This window comes from Sus scrofa, chromosome 14, assembly GCF_000003025.6.
Source record: "Sus scrofa isolate TJ Tabasco breed Duroc chromosome 14, Sscrofa11.1, whole genome shotgun sequence".
In the NCBI taxonomy this organism is placed as follows: domain Eukaryota; kingdom Metazoa; phylum Chordata; class Mammalia; order Artiodactyla; family Suidae; genus Sus; species Sus scrofa.
Window position 1 is genome coordinate 53,611,854 of NC_010456.5, and position 21,904 is coordinate 53,633,757.

Here is a 21,904-nt window from a genome sequence, read left to right on the forward strand (position 1 = left end):
TGCCTTTTAAAATCTTTTGTCATTTATAGACCATTATTGTTGTACTCTGATGATTTTGTAAAAGAGCTTCATCTTCAAGAAGATTCATAGGAAAGACCTTTTGACAGATCTCTGATAAATTTTAGATTATACTGATTTCAGAGAGATAGCAGTGGGTGATGGCTAAAATCAAGATCTTAATTCTCTGCTCAGGAATTGAACCTGGGTAGCCTGGGTGAAAACCAGGAAGCCTAGCCACTAGACTAGCGAATGAAAGCAGAATTGCCCTGATTCTTGCCCCTGCTGAAAGCCAGAATATTTCAAGGAGGCAAAGACTGTAAAGATAGGTATAAAGTTTATTGTTAGAAACACAGTATAACATGTGAGAGAGCACAGAAATATAGAGAATTAGTTTTAGATAAATACTAAGGCAGAAGCAAAGCTGTAATACACACCCAAAGGAGAAGTGAGGGTGCAGGCATGCCCCTAAATGAGGAGCTCAGTAGAGAAGTGAGTTAAAACACTTATATGGAATAGTCTTCTAAGGTCTTTGTCTTCCTTTAGCCAATTACCTTATTGTATTTTGCTACACCTGACCAGACCCAGAGCCCTCCCTGATCTGCATATGCATCTTTTGGCCAAAAAGTTCACAGAAGACAAGTACCAGTTATGTGCCTTGTGCCTGTTGTTATTTCTGTCTTGAAGTTTGTTGTAAATGTTTGTCCCAGAGCCCACCTATCTTCTTCCTCAGTAAGTGTAAAGAAGAGGCTAGTGGTAAATACCTATCCTAGAGCTCAGCTATCTCCTGCCTCAATACCACTGAACTGGGTAAAAATTTAAAAATCCCTAGTGGAAAAAAAAACAAAAAAACCCCACAGTTTTTGGCTTCATAAAAAGTTAACAAAAGGATTGGTTCCTGAATTAGTTGGTGAATATGGTTATAATTTTTATGAATTTTTGTCTGGAATGTGTTTTCCTGATGTAAGTAGGCCCTTTCCCTCAAGTCAGTTATGACTTAGAGAAATTTGGTATATTATACATACCTCTGTGGATAGAATTGAAAAAATATTCTTTCTCTCTGCCTGGTCCCTCGAGGAACTGGAGACTCTTAGGGTCTGAAGAGTTTTATCAGGTGAATGGGAAAGACATGCTCAAGAATCTGGATATTTTGGGGACCTCTGTAAAAGAGAAATCCACCAAGGCAGAGCCTGATGGTCGGCCTTTGACATGGCTTTCCTGGCCTTAAGAGGACTTAAATATTTACTCTGAGACTACTTCTGAGGAATCTACCACAGCCAGTTTGGAGGTGCCTATGTGGTCAATGGACCAGACTTGTTTGTCAGACAAACTAGTCTTACTTTGACTGTGTTTTTTGGAGGTGAGAATAATTTTAGAGAGATAAATATGTTTAAGTGGACATTAAATTCTAGTTCTACTAATTGAAGTCTATATTTATGAAAGTCATTTTGTAAGCCATAATTTTGCTCTGATATACAGGAGGGAAAAAATTATTTAGTTGTCATAGAGATTACTAAAGTTGTAACCCTGCTTGCTTTGAGTCTGTAGCTAAAAGCATATGTGCAATTTTGTGTGACAATTAGGTGTAAATGATAAAATATATGGCCTATAGAGTGTTTTTCCATTAACATATCTCCGAGCCTGTCATGAGACCTGATTAGTTTTCCTACAATGTGACTGACTAGGCAAATATAAAGGACCCCCAGCATCGAGGGACATGATCTGAACCTGGGGTAGGAGCCAGCACTGCAGCATCATGGGATGGATATTTTGATCATGAGTGCTTTCTATTGAAATATTTGGAATCAAAAGGGGAAATGATGGAAAAATCTACACATGTTGAGGTTTGGGGAAGTCAAAGGCTTATATGTAGTTTAACTTAAATTTTACTGACCAGAGAAGCCTGTTTTGTGGCCTTTCAGACATGCATTGTACATCTTCTTTGACCATTGAGGAAGAGGATGCATTTGAGAATAAAAATGGAGTAGCTGTTGTTCAGATACCCAAGGTAAACTACATGGCCATTTTAGACTCAATTATTTAAAATCTTGATTCATTTTTCTCTTTTTTAAAAATTAAAATATAGTCAGTTTATAATGTGTTAGTTTCAGGTGTACAACAAAGTAACTCGGTTATATGTGTGTTTGTGTTTGTGTATATACTTTTTCAGATTATTTTTCCTCGGAGGTTATTACGAAATATTGAGTAGAGGTCCCTGTGCTTTACATTAGGTCCTAGTTTTTTGTCTGTTTTATATATAGTAATGTATATATGTTAACCCCAAACTTCTTGCCTCTTTCCCCTTTGGTAACCATAAGATTGGTTTCTTATGTCTTTAGGTCTAATTCTGTTTTGTATATAAGTTCATTTGTATCATTTTTATTTTAGATTCCACATATAAGCAGTATCATATGATATTTGTCTTTGTCTGGCTTACTTCACTTAGTGTGATAACCTTTAGGATTTTCTATGTGTAGTATCATATCACCTGCAAATAGTGAGTTTTCCTTAACCTTTTCAAATCTTGATTCCTTTTATTTTTTTCCTTCTCTGATTTATGTGGATAGGATTTCCAAAACTCTGTTGAGTAAAAGTGTAGAGTGAACATATTGTCTTACCCTTATCTTGGAAGAAACGCTTTCAGCTTTTCACCTTTAAGTTTGATGTTAGCTGTGAGTTTATCACGTATGGCCTTTATTATTTTGAGGTATTTTCCCTCTCTGTTCACTTTCTGGAGAGTTTTTATCATAAATATTGAATTTTATCAAAAGCTTTTTCTTCGTCTCCTGAGATGATCATGTGTTTTTTATTCCTTAATTTGTTGATATAATGTGTCACATGGATTAATTTGTGAATATTGAAAAATCCTTGAATCTCTGGGATAGATCCCACTTGATCATGGTGTATGATCTTTTAATGTAATGTTGGATTCTGTTTACTAGTATTTTGTTGAGGATGTTCATGTCCTGTTCATCAGTGATATTAGCCTGTAATTTTGTTTGTGTCATCTTTGTCTGGTTTTGGCATCAGAGTGATGTTGGCCTCATAGTATGAGTTACAATTTTGGGGATGAGTTTTGGAAGGATAGGTGTTAACTCTTCTCTAAATGTTCGGTAGAATTGGCCTATGAACCATCTCATCCTAGACTGTTTTTTGTTGTTGAGAGTTTTTAATCACAGATTCAATTTCAGTACTTGTAATTGTTTTTTTTTTTTTCATATTTTTCTAATTTCTTTTTCACTGAAGGATTGTTGATTTATAATGCGTTAATTTCTTCTGTACAGCAGAGTGATTCAGATATATACACACACACACACACACACACACACTCTTTTTAAATATTCTTTTCCACTATGGTTTATCAAAGGACTTGAATATAGTTCCTGTGAACTTGTTGTTTATCCCCTCCATGTATAATAACTTACTTCTGCTAACCCCAACCTCCCATTCAACCCTCCCCTAACCATCCCCCCTTGGTAACCACAAGTCTGTTCCCCTTGTCCTTGAGTAGTCTGTTTCTGTTTCATAGACAGGTTCAGTTGTGTCATATTTTAGATTCTATGTGATGATATAATAAAGTGTTTGTCTTTCTATTTCTGACTTACTTCACTAAGTATGATAATTTCTAGTTCCATTCATGTTTCTGCAAATGGTATTATTTCATTCTTTTTTATGGCTGTGTGTGTGTGTGTGTGTGTGTATCTCACATCTTCTTTATATATTCATCTGTCTATAGACATTTAGCTTGGCTATTATGAATAGCGCTGCTATAAACATAGGGGTACATATATCTTTTTGAATTATAGTTTTGTTTGGATATACTCCTAGGAGTGGGATTGCTGGATCAGATGGTAACTCCATCCTTAGTTTTCTGAGGAACCTCATATGGTTTTCCATAGTGTATGTACCAACTTACAGTCCCATCAACCGTATAGGAGAGTTCTATTTTCTTTATACCCTTCCTAGAATTTGTTTATTGGTGGACTTTTTAATTATGGCCATTCTGACTGGTGTGAGGTGGCACCGCATAATAGTTTGATATGCATTTCCCTAAAAATTATTGATAATGAGCACATTTTCTTGTGCCTATTTGTCATGTGTATGTCCCCTTTGGAGAAATGTCTATTGGGATCTTCTTCCCCCTTTTTGATTGACTTCTTTTTGTTGTTGTTGTTGAGCTGTTTGTATATTTTGGAAATTAAGCCCTTGTCAGTTGCATGATTTGCAAATAGTTTCTCCCATTCTATAGGTTTTCTTTTTGTTTTGTTTATGGTTTCCCTCACCATACAAAAATCTTGTAAGTATGATCAGGTCCCATTTGTTTATTTTTGGTTTTATTTCTATTACCTTGGGAGAGACCCAAGGAAACACTGGTACAATTTATGTCAGAGAATGTTTTCCCTGTGCTCTTTTTTAGAGTTTATAATGTGATCATGTCTTATGTTTAAGTCTTTAAGCCATTTTGTGCTTATTTTTGTGTAAGGTGTGAGGGTGTGTTTTAACAACATTGATTTACATGTGGCTATCCAACTTTCACAACACCACTTGCTGAAGAAACTCTCTTTTCCCCATTGTATATTCTTGGCTCCTTTGTCAAAGTTTAATTGGCCTTAAGTGTGTGGGTTTATTTCTGGGCTCTCTCTTCTGTTCCATTCATCCATACGTCTGTTTTTGTGCCAGTACCATGTTGATTTGATTAATGTAGCTTTATAATATTGTCTGAAGTCTGAAAGGGTTATGCCCTCCTGCTTTGTTCTTTTTCTTCAGGATTGTTTGCCAATTCTTGTTTTTTTATTGTTTTATATACATTTTAAGATAATTTGTTCTATTTCTGTGAAAAATGTCATAGGTAATTTTACAGGGGTCACATAAATTCTGTAGACTGCTCTGGGTAGTATGGCTGTTTTAACAATGTTAATTCTTCCAATCCAAGAGCTATCTCTTCAACTTACTTAAAACATCTTTAGTTTCCTTTGTTAATGTTTCAGACATTGCAGTGTATAAGTCTTTCACCTGTTTGGTCAGGTTTATTCCTAACAATTTTATTTGGTGGGAGGGAATTTTATTTTTTTATGGCACACCTGTGGTATATGGAATTTCCCAGGCTAGGGGTCGAATCAGAGCTGCAGTTGCCAGCCTACACAACAGCCAAAGAAACATGGGATGCAAGCCACATCTGCAACATATGCTGCAGCTTGTGGCAATGCTGAGTAAGTCCACGGATTGAACCTGAGGATTCACAGACACTATGTCGGTTTCTTAACCCACTGAGTCGCAACAGGGACTCCAGGAAATTTTTTAAAGTATTGTGTTTTTAGGTTCCTTTCTGATATTTTACTGTTAGTTTAGTGACATGCAACCAATTTTTGAATAATAATCTTAAATTCTGCTACTTTGCTAAATTCATTTATTAGTTCTACTAGTTTTTCTGTGCAATCTTTAGGGTGTTCTATATATACTATCATGTCATCTGCATATAATGACAATTTTACATCTTCCCTTTCAAACTGGATATATTTTATTACTTTTTATTGTCTGATTGCCATGGCTAGCACTTCTAATACTATGTTGAATAGAAGAGGTGAGAGTGGGCATCCTTCCCTTGCTCTGGATTTTAGCAGGAAGTCTTTCAGCCTTTCACTATTGAGTAGTGTATTGTCTGTGAGTTTGTCATGGATAGCTTTTATTAGGTTGAGATATGTTCCCTCTATACCCATTTTGGTAAGAATTTTTATCATGAATGAATGCTGAAGTTTCTGTCAGATTTTTCTGCATTTATTGAGATGATCATGTGGTTTTTGTCTTTTCTTTAATGTAGTATATCACATTGATTTGCATATGCTGAACCATCTTCATGAACTTTGGAAAAACCCATTTTGTCATGGTATGTGATATTTTTATGTGTTGTAGGATTCAGTTTGCTAATATTTTATTGAGGATTTTTGAGTCTATATTCATCAGTGATATTGGACTGTAATTTAATTTGTGGTATTTTTGTCTGGTTTTGGAATGAGGGCGATGGTGGCCTCCTAGAATGAGTTTGGGAATGTTCCTTCCTCTACAATTTTTTGGAAGCTTTTCAGAAAGATAGGTTTTAATGCTTCTCTAAATGTTTGATAGAATTCGCCTGTGAAGCCCTTTGGTCCTGGACGTTTGTATGTTGGAAATTTTTAAATTAGTTTCAATTTCAGTACTTGCAATTGTCTATTCATATTTTCTACTTCTTCCTGGTTCAGTCTTGGGAGATTGTACCTTTCTAAGAATTCATCCATTTCTTCTCAGTTGTCCCTTTCATTAGCATAGAGTTGCTTGTATTAGTCTCTTAAGATCCTTTGTATTTCTGTGGTGTTCATTGTAATTTCTCCTATTTCATTTCTAATTTTATTGATTTGAGCTCTCTCCCTTTTTTATTGTGTGGATAAATGTTTATCAATTTTGTCTATCTTTTCAAAGAACCAGCTTTCACTTTCATTTATCTTTTCTATTCTCTTCCTAGTCTCTATTTCCTTTATCTGCTCTGATCTTTATGCTTTTCTTCTACTAACTTTGGGTTTTGTTCTTTCTTCTTACTCTAGTTGCTTTAGGTGTAAGGTAAGGTTTTTTATTTGTTTTTGATTTGTTTGTTTCTTTCCTGTGCTAAGTTTGTATTATGATAAACTTCCCTCTTAGAATACCTTTTGCTTTGTCTCATAGATTTTGGATCATTGTCCAAAATGATTATTGTCATTTGTCTCTAGGTATTATTTCCTATTTGATTTCTTCAAAAATCAATTGGTTGTTTGGTAGCATATTATTTAGTCACTATTTAGTCACTGTGTTTTGTTTTTCAGAGTTTCATTCATGTAGTTGGTTTCTAATCTAACAGAGCTATTGTCAGGGAAGATTGTTGATATTTAAAGTTTCTTAAATTTACTGAGCCTTGCTTTGTGGCCCAGCATGTGATCCATCCTGGAGAATGTTCCAGGGGCACTTGAAATGAATGTGTATTCTGCTGCTTTTGATCAGAATGCTCTATAAATATTGATTAATTCCTTCTAGTCGAATATTTCACTTAAGGCCTGTTTCCTTGTTGTTTTTCTGTCTTAATGATCTGTCCATTGATGTAAGTGTTGTGTTAAACTCCTCCACTATTATTGTTACTGTCAATTTCTCCTTTTATGTTGGTTAACATACGCCTTATATATTGAGGTACTCCTATGTTGGGTGGATATGTTATTTGCAATTATTATATCATCTTCTTGGATTGATTCCTTGAACATCATGTAATGTCCTTGTCTCTTATGAAAGTCTTTATTTTAAAGTCTATTTTGTCTGATATTAATATTCCTACCCAGCTTTTAGCAAATAGTTTTTGTTGCCTTTCCCTTTTTGTTTTTAACATTTTCTCTTTATATTTAATTTTTTGTCAGTTTGATGACTAGGCGTCTTGAATATTCCTTCTTGGCTTAACTCTTTATGGAACTCTCTGTGCTTCCTGGACTTGAGTGACCATTTCATTTTCCACATTAGGCAAACTTTCAGCTATTATTTCTTCAAATTTTTTTTCAGGCCCTTTCTCTCTCTCTCTCTTCTCTTACTCAAACTCATATAATACAAATCTTGGTACATCTGATGCTGTCCCAGAGGTCTCTTAAACTAAGGGTTGGACTGGAGCTATAGCTGCTGGCCTACACCACAGACAGAGCAACGCCAGATACATAACCCACTGAACAAGGCCAGGGATTAAACCTGCATCCTCATGGATCCTAGTCAGGTTTGTTAACTGCTGAGCCAAGATGGGAACTCCACATTCGTTTTACTTGATTTTGTTCCATTCCAGTGATTTCCACCATTCTGTCCAGTTCACTTAACCATTCTTCTGTCTCATTTATTCTGCTATTGATTCCTTCTACTACAGTTTTCATTCCAGTTATTTTATTCTTCAAATCTGTTTGGTTATTTATATTTTTAACTCTTTGTTTAAAAATTCTTGTATCTTTTTACTCTGTGCATCTATTCTTTTCCTGAGATCTTGGATCATCTTAACAATCATTACTATGAACTCTTTATCAGGTAAATTGCCAATTTCCATGTCACTTACTTTTTCTTCTGGGGTTTTATCTTGTTCCTCTGTTTAGAACATGTTCCTCTGCTGTCTCATTTTGTCTAAATTTCTGTCTGTTTGTGTTCATGTGTGTAAAGGCTAGTTATGTTTCTTGACTTTGGAGAAGTGGACCTCTGTAGAGGATTTTCTGTATATTTTAGCAGCATACTCCCCTCCCATCACCCAAGCACCAGGGACCAATTGGTCCTAGGGTAGGTTCTGAACTGTTTTTGTGGACTCAGTTCTCCAAGCTGCAGGATTATAGTTTTCTTGTTTCAGGTGTGTTCTCTCTGGAGGGTGAAAATTAAATAGAGGTTAATGTAGGCTTCCTTGTGGTATGGGCCAGTGCATACCCCTTGGCATGTGAAGCTAGGACTTGGACCTCTCTTGGGCAGGACAGTGTCAAGGAGCATATCTAGAAGTGATTGTGGGCTAAGGAAGTCTTTAGGCAGCCTGTCTGTTGATGGGCAGAGGCTGTGTTGTACCCCTTTTGGTTGATTAGCCTGAGGTATTCCATCACTGGAGACTACAGGCTGCTGGGAGGGCCAGAACTTGGTGCTAATTACCCAAGCAAGATGTCTTCCTCCAGCAAAATTTCAGGTAGATGAAAACTCTAATAATATCTGTCACCAGATTTTATGATCTCAGTTCCACAGCCACTTTCTATCTACCCAGGAGATCCTCAGAGACCAACAAGTAAGCCTGGCCCAGGCTTCTGTAAAGTTACTGCTTTGCCTTGGTTCTCAGTGTGCATGATGCCTTGCTTGCACTTCTTTTCCCTGAGTGCTCTGGAGCTCCTGCACTCAAGCCCTGCTTGTCATCAGGCCAAATGATCTGGGGGCTCCTCATCTTGGCTCCTCATCAACCCAGACCCCTGAGTTGGGAGGCCTAACATGGGGCACAGAACTCACTTCTGTGATATAATTATTGTCCAGTCTGTGGGTTGCCCACCAGGGGGTATGGGATTTGATTATATCACAATTATCCCTTCTACCATCAAAGAAGAAGCCCCATCCTACCATTGTGTTTTCTTCTTTGTCTTTTCATGTGGAATATCTTTTTTGGTATGTTCTGGTGGTTTTTTTTTTTTAATTGATGGTTTTTCAGTAGTTAATTGCAATTTTGATGTACTCATGAAGGAGATGATCTTTAAGTCCTGCTCCACCATCTTGTCTCTGATCTTATAGATATGATTTAAGACACATTCCTATATTACTGAAAAGCTGAGTTTTCTAAACAAAATTGCAGACCAGCACAAAAACCACAGGCAAGTGTGGTATTATCTCAGAATGTGGTTTCTGCTTATATTTTACTTAATTGCTATGACCTCCCCTATGTTGTTAGATGTCTTACATTTTGTCCCTAGCCTGAGGGAGGAAATCTATTTGAGAACTAAGCAGAAACTTGCCTCACTGCAGAATGAGTCTAATATCTGGGTCTACAGCAAGATGCCATTTTCATCCTCCTCTGGGCTTCCATGAAAAATCAACCCAGCTAATGTAACTATGTAGGGACAGCTTAAAATGGAGGGAAAAGACTCTCACAATCTTACTGTCTCACATGCCAATACATCAAAAGGACCCCACTGGTAAGTGTTACTTTACAACTGATTGCTCACGAGCCCCCCCAAGCTATGCTGTGTGGAATCAAATAGACCAGCTTTTGGATTCACGAGTCCAACTAGTGAGACTAACATTTTAAGTCCCATTTTAACATGTCTAAGAAGACTTAATTGATCCTCCTCCATGGCAATGAATGTAACGTGGGGTCACAGACCTGTATGGTGACTGTTGACTCCTGCATAGGCCACTGGAATGGTTGTATTAGAGCTAGGGCCTTTCCTTCCCCATGGCAGTGGCTATGGGTTTGTGGATACCATGATTGGCTCCAACTTCCTTGTAATTAGACAGAGCACTGCTGCTATTGACCCCCATCCATTGAACCAGTAAGTGATTGGCTCTGGTGCCATCTGTGCTATAGTCATGGAACCTATTTGCAGTGCCCCTTTATGTACCTTACCCCCAGGGATATTGTGGAAGAGGGTAGACCAAGATTGTAAAGGATAGATGGGTAGAATGTATGGTCAGGGCACTCAGATGACTGTTCTCTTGCTCTCTGTACATTTCCCTGCTCCAGCAATGCCTGCTTCACTGAAACCTTCTCACAGGACTGACCTACCTACATACACGCCCCAGACTCCAGCTTGTTTTTGCTCCTATCAAAGTGGTGTTGAGGGGGTGTGCCTCCCTGCTAGTTTCCCTGCTAACTGATAAACCAACCTTATGCCAATTTTCCCTATACCTGGCAATTTCCCCTTCCCTTTAGAGTGAAGCCTGTGCCATGTCCTGCCCCCCATCTTCTGCACATTGTGTGATGTCATCCATGACCTTACTTCAGACATGTAAGCTCTCCCATTCACTAAACCATTGATGTCTCTGTTGCTGACTCTGGGCTCTTTCTTCAGTCTTGAAGCTGGGCAAGCGTAGGGCCTGAATGTGCAGTCCAACACCCACAGTGTTTAGCTATTATGGAAAATGCTTCTATGAAAAGTATTGTACTTATTTTCTGGTGCACATATGTACTGTTGTGTATATGCCTAGTAGTGGGATTTGTGGTTCACATAGTATGCAACTTACTAAATAACTTTGATGGATTAGGAAGAAAGTAAGGAATAGTCAGAGGACAAATATCCCTTTCTTCCTTCCTTCTGTCCCTCCTTCCTTAATAATTCAGCCTAAAAACCATTAGGTGGAGCATCTGGGTGAGAAAGGGGCAATGGTTGTAGCCTCATGTGGGATGTAGGACTCCCAGAGGAGTGAGGAGCAGAACTTCATGACAGAGCGAGAGTGAGCATGGAGAGGCAGTCAGGAGAGGGCTGGTGAAGATGAGGAGGGTGTCCAAGTTGGAGGAAAGTGTTCAAGCTGGTGACAGTAGTGACTGAACATGGGTGGCTGCGTAGGCAAGAGAAGCCCAATAGGCTATCAGAGCCTAAGTGAGGTGAGAGACCAGGTGGAGGATAATGTGGCAAAGGGAGTTTAGTTATATAGGGTAGTGATCCAGTGAGTAAACTTGTTCAGGACTACTGGAGAAGGGAATTACAAATATAGGAAAGGAGAAAGTAGAATGAACTCTGTGGTATTGAGTTGGAGTTGGAGAAATCAGTGTAAATTTATGGTTTTCAATACATAGATATAGAAATAAGTATAGATAAAGATGTAAGGGTTTGTGTGTGTGTGTGTAAACTTTATACATATTTTCCTTTTTCAATCTGGATGTATTTTATTTGTTTTTCTGACCTTTAGTTATATATAAATGATGAGAGCAGATTTTTATTGTTGTTCCTGATGCTAGAGGGAAAACATTCAGTCTTTCACTATTAATTATGATGTTAATTGGGAGTTTTTTGTACATGCTGTTATTACATTGAGGAAATTCCTCTCTTTTTTTTGTGGGTTGAATGTCTTTATCATGAAAGGATTTTGTTAAATGCTTTTTCTGCATCTATTAAGAATGATCATGTGGGTTTTTTTGTGCTTTATTCATTTTAAAAATAAAGTCCCTGTTTTCCGGTGGTGGGGGGGGGGTTTCTCTCTGTTGTATTTTGGGTAGTTTTGCTGCTATTTCTTCAAGTTCACTAGTCTTTCTCATGCAGTCTAGACATCTGTTAAAACTGTTAAATCTATTTCACATACCTGTCATCTCAGGAACTGGGTTATTTTATTGTTGTGTCTCTACTGGTATTGACTTTCTATTACTATCATCACATATTACCACAAATTTGGCATCTTGAAACATCACTCACTTATTACATCTCAGTTCTGTCAGTCAGAAGCCTGAGCCCTGTATGACTCAGCTAATTCTGTGATTTGCATTTTACAAGGTTGAACTCAAGGTTCACAGCAGGGCTGTGCTCCTTCTGGGGGCTCTGGGCATGTACACACTTTCAGGATCATTCAGGTCATTGGCAGAATTCAGATCTATGCAGCTGTAGGTCAGAAGTTCCTGTTCTGTTCCTTTGCTTGGTCTGGGTCAATCGCAGTTTCTAGAGGCCATTCATATCCCCTGGCTCATGTCTCCTTTCTTCCATATTTAAAGCCAGCAGTGGTGGTTTGAGCTCTCATCACACTTCCAATCTCTCTAAATTCCCTTGCTGACTCATCTTTTTTATGCCTTTAGCCTGAGAAAGATTCTCACAGGTGTTCTTTTTCCTGGCTTCATAAAGTTTCTTCACATGATCTTTACTGAGCACTCTTGACCTTTGGCCTTCCCCAGGTTCCTGGCAGCATCTTGGTGACTTTGACAAGGTGATAGTGGTGGTGTTTCAAGTAAGAGAAATTAACCAGTATTAGTTTAAATAATGGATTTATAATTGATTTTGAAATTCAAAAAATTTAAATTCTGATAGAAATTTCACTAACACCAAAGAGTATATATCCTTGAATATCAGTTTGAGAAAAGCTGATGTATAGGAAGAAATATAAAAATCACTACTTCAGGACTGTTATGAATTGAGTTGTATCCTTCAAACAAAGGGTATGTTTGTTGTGGCCTTATTTGGGGAGGTAATCAAGTTACAGTGGTAATCAAGTGAAAATGAAGTCATTGGGGTGGGTCCTAATCCAATATGACTGATGTTCTTATAAAAAGGGGAAAGATGGGCAAAGACACACACACAGGGAGAACACCCCATAAGGTTAGAGTTGCATTGCCATGGTGAAGGATTTTCAAAGTTTACGGCAAACCACCAGGAGCTAGGAGAGAGACATGGGACATGCTTCACAGCTTCAAGGAGAGGTATGATCTCAGAACTCTGACCTCTACAACTGGACAATATATTTCTGTTTAAGCCACTCAGTTTGTGGTACACTGTCATAGAAAAAATATGAACAAACTAGGAATTCAACGTTTCTAAATCGGTAAACAATAAAGGTATCTATTTTCCATAAATTAATGAATAATTTAAGAAAATTATAACCAAAACCCCAATGGGAATTTTTTGGAACTTAAGAAAATGATTTAAAGTGTTATCTGAGAACAGCTGAAGCATGGGAAATGTCAAAGAGCTTGAAGAAGAATGATAAATGATGATGGAGGGCTTACTTTATGATACATTAAAACATATTTTAAAGTTTTAATGATTAAAATATGATCCTCATGTAGGGTTTGTTCAAACACTCCTTATTGCCAGTAACAGAAAACCATTCAAATTAGCTTGAACAGTAGTGAAGATGTCATTGTTTTGTGTAAATGAAGATATATAACAGGCTTCTGGTGATGGTTTAGTCTGGAGGCTCATGACAACATCAGGATCACAGTTCTGTTTCCCTGTGGTCCTCCTTTCTGCCTCACTCCTGCCAGCATTATCCTCAGACTGCCTTTTCTCTAGGTAACAAAATGAATGTCTGAACTGCTAAAGCGTAATGCTTGTCATTCAGATCCAATGAAATAGATAGATTCATATCTAAGGAGCTATATCACATAATGTCCCATAACCACCAAAAAAAAAAAAAGTCCCAAGCTTACATCTGATGGACCATCATTTCTTTTTTTAACTGCATCTGCAGCATGTGTGAAAATGCCCAGGCCAGGGATCGAACTTGCACCACAGCAGCAACCTGAGGTACTACGATGACAACGTCCCAACTTTAACCCACTGAGCCATGAGGAAACTCCTCTGATGGACCATCTTATGTGAACTACCTACCCTAGCAACAATCACAAGGTCAATTATATGATTACTTCATTGCTGACTCTCTTTGAACTATATAAAAAGTTTCTTCTTATGCAAGGATAATTGGAACCAGAACAAAAAGACACTTGAAATGGTAGGGAAGAAACAAAGTTCGTTAGAATTCACTAGGGAAATCACCTTTGAAGGAATGTTTTTGCTAACAAATTTCATTACTTCAATAGATTAAGGGCTACACACTTTTAAATTTATCTCATCAGTGAGGTATAGTGTTTTTCAGGAATCTGTCCATTTTATTTCAGAAAAATTCTAAGTTGTCAAATTTATTGTCATATAGTAGTTCTTAATACTTTTTGGACTTGTAATATCTATAGTATCTGTCTTGAAATCCTGTTCGTCGTGGTTGCGAATCGACATGATCTTTCCTTTTATTTCCTGATATTTAGTAACGCTCACATTCTTTCTTTTTTTCAATGCGGTCCAACCGACGAATATTTGCTGTGAATTTATCAACTTTTTTATTCCTTTCAAGAACCAATTTTGGCTTTATTAACCTTTTCTAGCTTTTGTTTTATTTTATTGCCTTTGGCGCATATCTTTCTTATTTCACTTTCTAACTTTGGGTCTGATTCTCTTTTTTATTAGCTTCCAAATATAAAAAACTGCCCAATTGATTTTCAACTTTTCCTTTATTAGTAATATAAGCATTTAAGCTATACATTTACTACTTCCCATAAATTTTGATATGTCCAACCTAAATTATGATGCTTTTTGAAATACTTTTTAGTTTCTGTTTTTTTCCTTTGAAGATTTTTAATTTCAACTGTTAAAAAGGAGCAAAGCTAAAAGAGGTGGCAGAGCTAACAACAAACATAAGGACTTTGCCACTTTCTCATGACAGTGGTCTCTGCTCACTAGTTCCTAACTGGTGTTTGGCATTTGATTTTTATATTAGGGTTGGGAAGAAAAGGGTTTATCAATTCCATCTTCTCATCTTCTTCGTCCCACCTTAGATCATTAACTAAGGCCTTGCTGATGCCTTGTTGTATAATGGTCCCTTTACCCACTCTTACAGCCAAAGGTGACATTCAAAGCAGGTGGTCATTGATTGACTTCCTTTTGAAGCTTGAACCTGAATGGACTTGCCTGGGAAGCTAATACTCCTTATACTTTGCGGTGTTCTCAGAGGAGCAAGAAGAATCCTCCAAACCAAGCATGAGACTCACACGAAATAGTGAACATAACATCTAAATATTCTCTTTTACAACCAGACAGAATGAAGTAGGAACAAACTATCAGAATTACGGAGAAAATATACCATTTTAGATTCGCTTAGTTATTCAGAAATTACAGCATTGAATTTTATAATTATAAATGCACTGACCCGATAAAACCTTTCTTTTTAGTCTCAGAAATCTTTAGGTTTAGGAGTGCTGATTATCTATTGCAAAAATCTCATTTTATTACTTTGGGAAAGTTAATATAAATCCCCTTGCTTTGAACTGTGTTTTCCAATTCTTAACATTTGCATAAACTTTGATTCTTTGAATTCTGTCATTAAGTATCAATAAAGTAATTCAGCCTTAACAAGTTTAAGTGACTACATTGATGCAGGTTAAATAAATGCACTAAATGTGTATACCTGAAAAGTACTAGGACTGGAGCTGGAATCCAGGTCACCTGACTTCTAGGCTAGTGATTTAGCACATTACACTTGAAGACCAATGTATCTCTATCGTCAAATAGTCATAGGCTCTTAGGGGCTTCAAGATCATTCATGTAATATTATCTTAAACTATAGTCTATGAGCCATTTGTATCAAAACACTGTGCATTGGTGGAGAATGGGTGCTGATCTAAAATACAAATTCCCTAGGCTTATCAGACCTTCCAAATCAGAGTATTTGGGTATGGCTGAGGATTCTGAATTACTTGTAAATTCTCAGATGATTATTATGCACCTATAGTAAGAATATCTTCTCTAGGAATACTGAAAAATTACAGTCTCTACTTAAATATTTCTCAAGGAAAGCACTTCAACTTCTAAACTAGACTAGCCCTCTGCTGGGCAGAAGAATTAAAAGGCCATTGGAAAGTTGAACAAAATTCCTCTTTCTATTACATTTAACAGTTGGTTCCTACTTTGGAAACACAACAGAATCTATTTTTTTCTTTTTCTTTTTTTCCAGAAACTTGTATTTTTCACACTCAATAAGCAGACCACATATGTGTTCATTCAAGTAATCAATTGTACCAACCTCCCTGTTGGAGAAATGGTAAATGTTAAGAAAATTGTGTTCTCTTTCTGTGACCTGTTAGCATTATGCCACATTTCCCCAAACTCATTTGAAACTATTTTTCCCCATTGCCAAGACCAGCACAGCAGGTGAGGGCTGTGAAACTTAAGAAAAAGTTAGCATAAAACAAGATACAGATATTTATCTTAATCAAAGGTGGGAACTGGGGGACTCAAGGTCTCAGGGGGTTGCAGGTTCAGGATATAGTTCTTTTATTATTTTAAAAAGTTTCTTTTATTATTTTAAAAGTCACATAGCTGGTAGATGGTTAAGCTTTTATTCTGACTTTCAGCTATCTAATTATCATTAGCATTGAGGAAGCTTGGCTACCTGTCCATGCATAGCCTGCTGAGTAGTATTGAAAACTATGTCTAGATACTCATGTTGCAACAGAACAAAGGGTGGGGGAAAAATGTAATGTATACATGCAAGGATAACTTGATCCCCTTGCTGTACAGTGGGGAAAAAAAAAAGAGAGAATCATCATTGTGCTTCCACAAATGGCATGCCTATCTGCAGCACCTGGCTTGTGCCTAGGTTTGCACCTCATTCTCCTTGCTGATGCATATCCTGCTAAAAACCCTTCATAAACCCCTTTGGGCCATGAGGCTCATCTTCCTCTTATCCTTTTTTTTTTTTTTTTTTTTTGTCTTTTTACCTTTTCTAGGGCTGCTCCTGTGGCATATGGAGGTTCCCACGCTAGGGGTGGAATCGGAGCTGTAGCCCCGGGCCTACGCCAGAGGCACAGCAACGCGGGATCCGAGCCGCATCTGCAAACTACACCACAGCTCCCCCCGGCAATGCTGGATTGTTAACCCACTGAGCAAGGGGAGGGACCAAACCCGCAACCTCATGGTTCCTAGTTGGATTCATTAACCACTGCATCATGGCGGGAACTCCTCCTCTTATTCTTCAGAGGACATATTGTGCTGTATGATACCTATATATATCATACCTATCTGTATAGGTTCGGCATGCCTAGACCAATGCATTATGTCCTCATTCACCTGACCATATGAATAACTTATGCCTTTAGGTCTTCGTTCTTAAGCTTAAGTTATCATCACTGCAATGATTTTTTAAGCAGGAATATGGGGTAAAGTAAAGCAGGACAAGCTGGAGTTTTTAGCATCGAGAATTGAAGCAAAGAGGCTAAGATTGTAGAAACATGTCTCCCGACACCCCATCATTCATTTACAATTACTAAATATTTCAAATATGTAAAAATAAAACAAGAAATTATAGGATGGACACTTGTATCCAACCCAAATATCATTTGCTTCTTTGGATTTCCTCCATGCCACCTGCTTTTTGGACTGCCAGCTACTGGCTTCTGTCACAGCATCCTATACCAAATAACTTTGTTCAGGCCCTCATGGTTCTGTGGCCTGGGTTCTGGGCACGTTGGGCCCTTCCTGTGGCACACTGCTCCCCTTGTGCAGCCAGGCTGACTGGCAGCACCCAGGGGAAGGTTGGCTCCTTTTTCTACTTCCATCCTTGGATCTGCTGCCCACTTGGGATATGGATCTTTTACCCAGAGTGGGCTCCTAGAGGAGCCCAGGTAATTCAATCAAGCAGGTGGAGAGGGGTTTGATAAGCCTTGGAGTGAAATTTGACCCACGGGAACAGGAGATGGAAGAGAGGTGACAGATCCATCACCTACTATCTTTCTCCCATATACTATTTCAAGGCACAATGTCTTTTACAGAATATCCTGTGATATCTGTATATCCTTTACACAATATACAGTGAAGTCCTGGTGGGCCAATTGGACACATCTGCCCAGCCGCTCTTTATTTTCCTGACACGTGTTGGAGGGAAGCTGGCGCATGTGTGCATTCGTTTGCATGGCTGCACATGCTTCCTTGGTTCACCGTTGCTGTGTGATTGTCTCAGTGAAGCATAATCATTTCCATCCTTGGCTCAGGGTACATTCTGGAGCACCCAGGCTAAGACAATACCATGTAGGCGCTAGCCAAGATAACAGGGAATAATTCCTCTCTTGATATTATGCCTTGTGTGAATTATACATTACTTATTTTTGTGTGTGGAGCATTTTGCCTCTGCTCATTCTAAACTTAGCCTTCATGACATTTTCACATGCAGATAATCATTTGATGATTTATACTCTTTAAACAGAATGATAAGATTTCTACCATTTATCTCAATGCTGAGAAACTGCTTGAATAATTGTGTTTCTTCTGTAAGTATATAAATAAACAATGAATAAACTGACAATCATCTGGCTATGCATTTTTATTAATATGTAATGTCTTGCCAAGGCTTCTGTTCCATTTGTCTTTATTATATGTAGGAGGGAGGTCCTATTATTAAAAGCTTAAGTACATTTCTAATTTATCTTTCTGCCAAATAAAGAGTGTAATCATGTAAATCCATCTATTCCTTTTATTCCTTTTTTTTTGGCCACACCTGCAATATGTGCAAGTTCCCAGACCATGGATGGAATCAGAGCCTCAGCAGTGACCCAAGCAAGCCACAGTGGCGACAATGTGGGATCATTAACAACTAGGCCACCAGAGAATTCCCTAATTTTATTCTAACAGTACATCTGCCTATATCTACATTTCTGAGTTTAAGTAGGAAATGTTAGGTCTACCTAATTCTAATACATTTTTAAACATTAAGTTCAAAACTGCAGGTAATTTAAATTATAATATGCAATCATTTTCAGGTTCGGTGTTCTTTTAAAAAATTAATTCTAGAGTTTCTACTTATGTTAATACACAATTGTTCATGTTAGGGGCATTATACTTTGTAACACTTAACAGTGTCAACCAGGTTTGTAAAAAGTAAATGATTTTCTCAAGAAAACAAAAACTCTAAGGTCCATATAGCAATGCATGATACAGAGTACATGTGTATCAAGGTCATAGATTTCTTGAAAGAAACATAAATGTAAATTGCGTGATATGTGGAAGGAATTGGAACCTATCGTGAGTGTGTGCGAGTTGGTGAGCAAAAAAGGCAAATTTGATGATCCTTTGCCATTAAAACATCACTAACATACTGACCTGTAGGATTATTTGACCCCCTAAAACTCTTCCTCAACTGATGATTTCCAAAAGTTCTAAAAAGAAAATATGAACTCAAATTATTATTTTTCTTTTTCATATTCTTTTCCAATATCTTTTATCACAGAATATTGAGTATAGTTCCCTGTGCTATATAGTAGGACATTGTTGTTCATTCATTCTTTAGATAATAGTTTGCATCTGCTAATCCCAAACTCTCAATCCATTCCTCCCCAGCTGAATCTCCCCCTTGGCAACTACAAATCTCTTTTCTATGCCTGTGAATCTATTTCCGTTTTGTAGATAAATTCATTGTGTCCTATTTTAGATTCCACATATACGTGGCATTGTATGACTTTTGTTTTTCTCTTTCTGATTTAATTCACTTAGTGTGATAATCTCTAGGTCTGTCCATGTTGCTTGCAAATAGCATTATTTCACTTTTTTTTTATGGCTGAGTAATATTGCAGTGTATGTATACCACATCTTTATCCACTTAGACGTCATTGGACATTTAGGTTGTTTTTATGTCTTGGCTATTGTGAATAGTGCTGCTGTGAACATAAAGGTGTATGTATCTTTTCAAATTATGGTTTTCTCCAGATATGCACACAAGAATTGGATTGCTGGATCACATGCAACTCTAGTTTTGTTTTTTGAGGAACCTCCATACTATTTTCCATAGTGGCCGCATCAGTTTACATTCCCGCCAACTATGGAGGAGGGTTCCCTTTTCTCTACACCTTCTCCAGGATTTGTTATTTATGGAATTTTTAATGATGGCCATTCTGACCAGTGTGAGGTGTTACCTCACTATAGTTTTGGTTTGCATTTCTCTGATACTAGCGATATTGAGTATATTTTCATGTGCTTATTGGCCATCTGTATGTCCTCTTTGGAGAAATGTCTATTTAGGTCTTCTGTTCTCTTTTTGATTGGCTCGTTTGTTTTCTTGTTATTGAGTTGCATGAGCTGTTTGTATACGTTGGAAATTAAGTCCTTGTCAGTTGCATCATTTGTAACTATTTTCTCCCATTCCATAGGCTGTTTTTCTTTTTTCTTTTTTTTTTTTTATTATGGTTTCCTTTGCTCTGCAAAAGTTTCTCAGTTTGATTAGGTCCCATGTGTCTATTTTTACTTTTATTTCTATTGCCTTGGGAGAGTGATCTAAGAAGACATTGATATACATTGGTATAATTTATGTCAGGGAATATTTTGTCTATATTGTCTTCTAGTTTTATGCTGTCATGTCTTTTTTTTTAGTAATATATACTATATTTTATTACTATTCATATATTTTAAAAGAGCATGGAAGATACACTTTCAATTGAGTATATGACATGTTGAAACACTTGGCAGAAAAAATGATATTTTTGAACAATCAGCATTTTTATATTTGAGGGTTTAATTTTGTCAATTAATATTTTAAATATGAACTTAGAAAATAATTAAATTTCCATAACATACATCTATCAAAAAGTTTTAAAAAATGAAGTTATTTTTAACTACATTTTAAATTGTCATGTCTTATATTTAAGTCTTTAAGCTATTTGTGAACTCAAATTATTTTAAACATGACAAATGTTACAACTAGTACTGGATCTCTTAGCCACAATAAAGAACCTTATGGACAATTACGAAAACCAGCGAAACAGTGTCTAGAAACCCAGAAAGAAATAACTTCGATACTAAAACAAAATACCAAGATGAAATTTTCTATACTGTTTTGGACTAAAATTGACAGTTTGTTCATTCTGAAATAGCTGTGTTCAGTGGTATATTTTTTAAACCAGTTATTCTTGCAATATTCATTTCCAAATTTCCTCTTATCACAGAAGCAGAATACTAGTGAACGGAGATAATATTTCATCAAAATATTCATAACTGTCTGCTTTCCTGCTTCATTTTTTTACTAGGTCATAAAGAATTGTTATGTTTCAAACCAGTCTGACATAAAGGAAAAGATTAAAAAAAAAAAAAAAAAGTGACTTAGAAAAAGCTTCAGCTCTCCCACTAACCAGCATTGTAACTTCTGCCAAGCCACTAAACCTGCCTGGATTGCTTCATCTGAAACATAATTTCTTAAATCCCTTCTAGCTCTTTTAGAAGTCTTCAAATATTGTTTCTAAGAAGAAAGTGCTACCAGTGCTTGTTGTGTCTTCACTGAGTTGTGACATCATAAATATTCTGTGATTTGGATAACATGAAACTTTAAGGATTTAATTACTTTTTAATTCATTAGTCACACAGTTAAAATATTATGATGTAATTCCAGATGATGTGATAGGTTCAGACCTTGTCCTGTAAAGAAATGTGTGCTATTTATATCTTGGGCTATTAAAACCCAGAGCATCCATGTACTGGTATCAAGAGGAAGATACTCCTTCTCCAGCTTCTGTCAGGTATTTCAGAGTGATGGGCAGAGGGATTATCAGCAAGGTTGACAGGGAAGTCATCTTTTTTTACCACACAATAGATATTTATGAAATAATTTGGGGAATGTCTAACTGTCCAAGCCATTTCCATAACAAGTTTACATGTATTTCAAGGTTGACTAAATATAATAAACTACAGGTTTTAAAAGTTCTCTCCTACTGTGTCCAGAGGAAATAAGGCAGTGAGTGACCACACTATCAACTGACCACCCAAAGATCTTTCCAACAGTGGGAGAAGGGAGAGAGAGGCCTATTGATAGTCACCCAGAAAATTGGACCACAAGAAATAGGAATATTTCTCTAGGAAAGCAAGATAGTGCAAAAAAAAAAAAAATGCAGTTTTCATAGATATGCTTTTCCAGTAAGGCCAAA

General features: G+C 37.0%; 1 long non-coding RNA gene across 1 annotated transcript in view; it reads left to right on the forward strand.

The window, feature by feature from the left end:
- LOC110256642 overlaps positions 1-21,904 on the forward strand; it is a 60,314-nt gene that overhangs the window by 19,259 nt on the left and 19,151 nt on the right. The window lies entirely within an intron of this gene.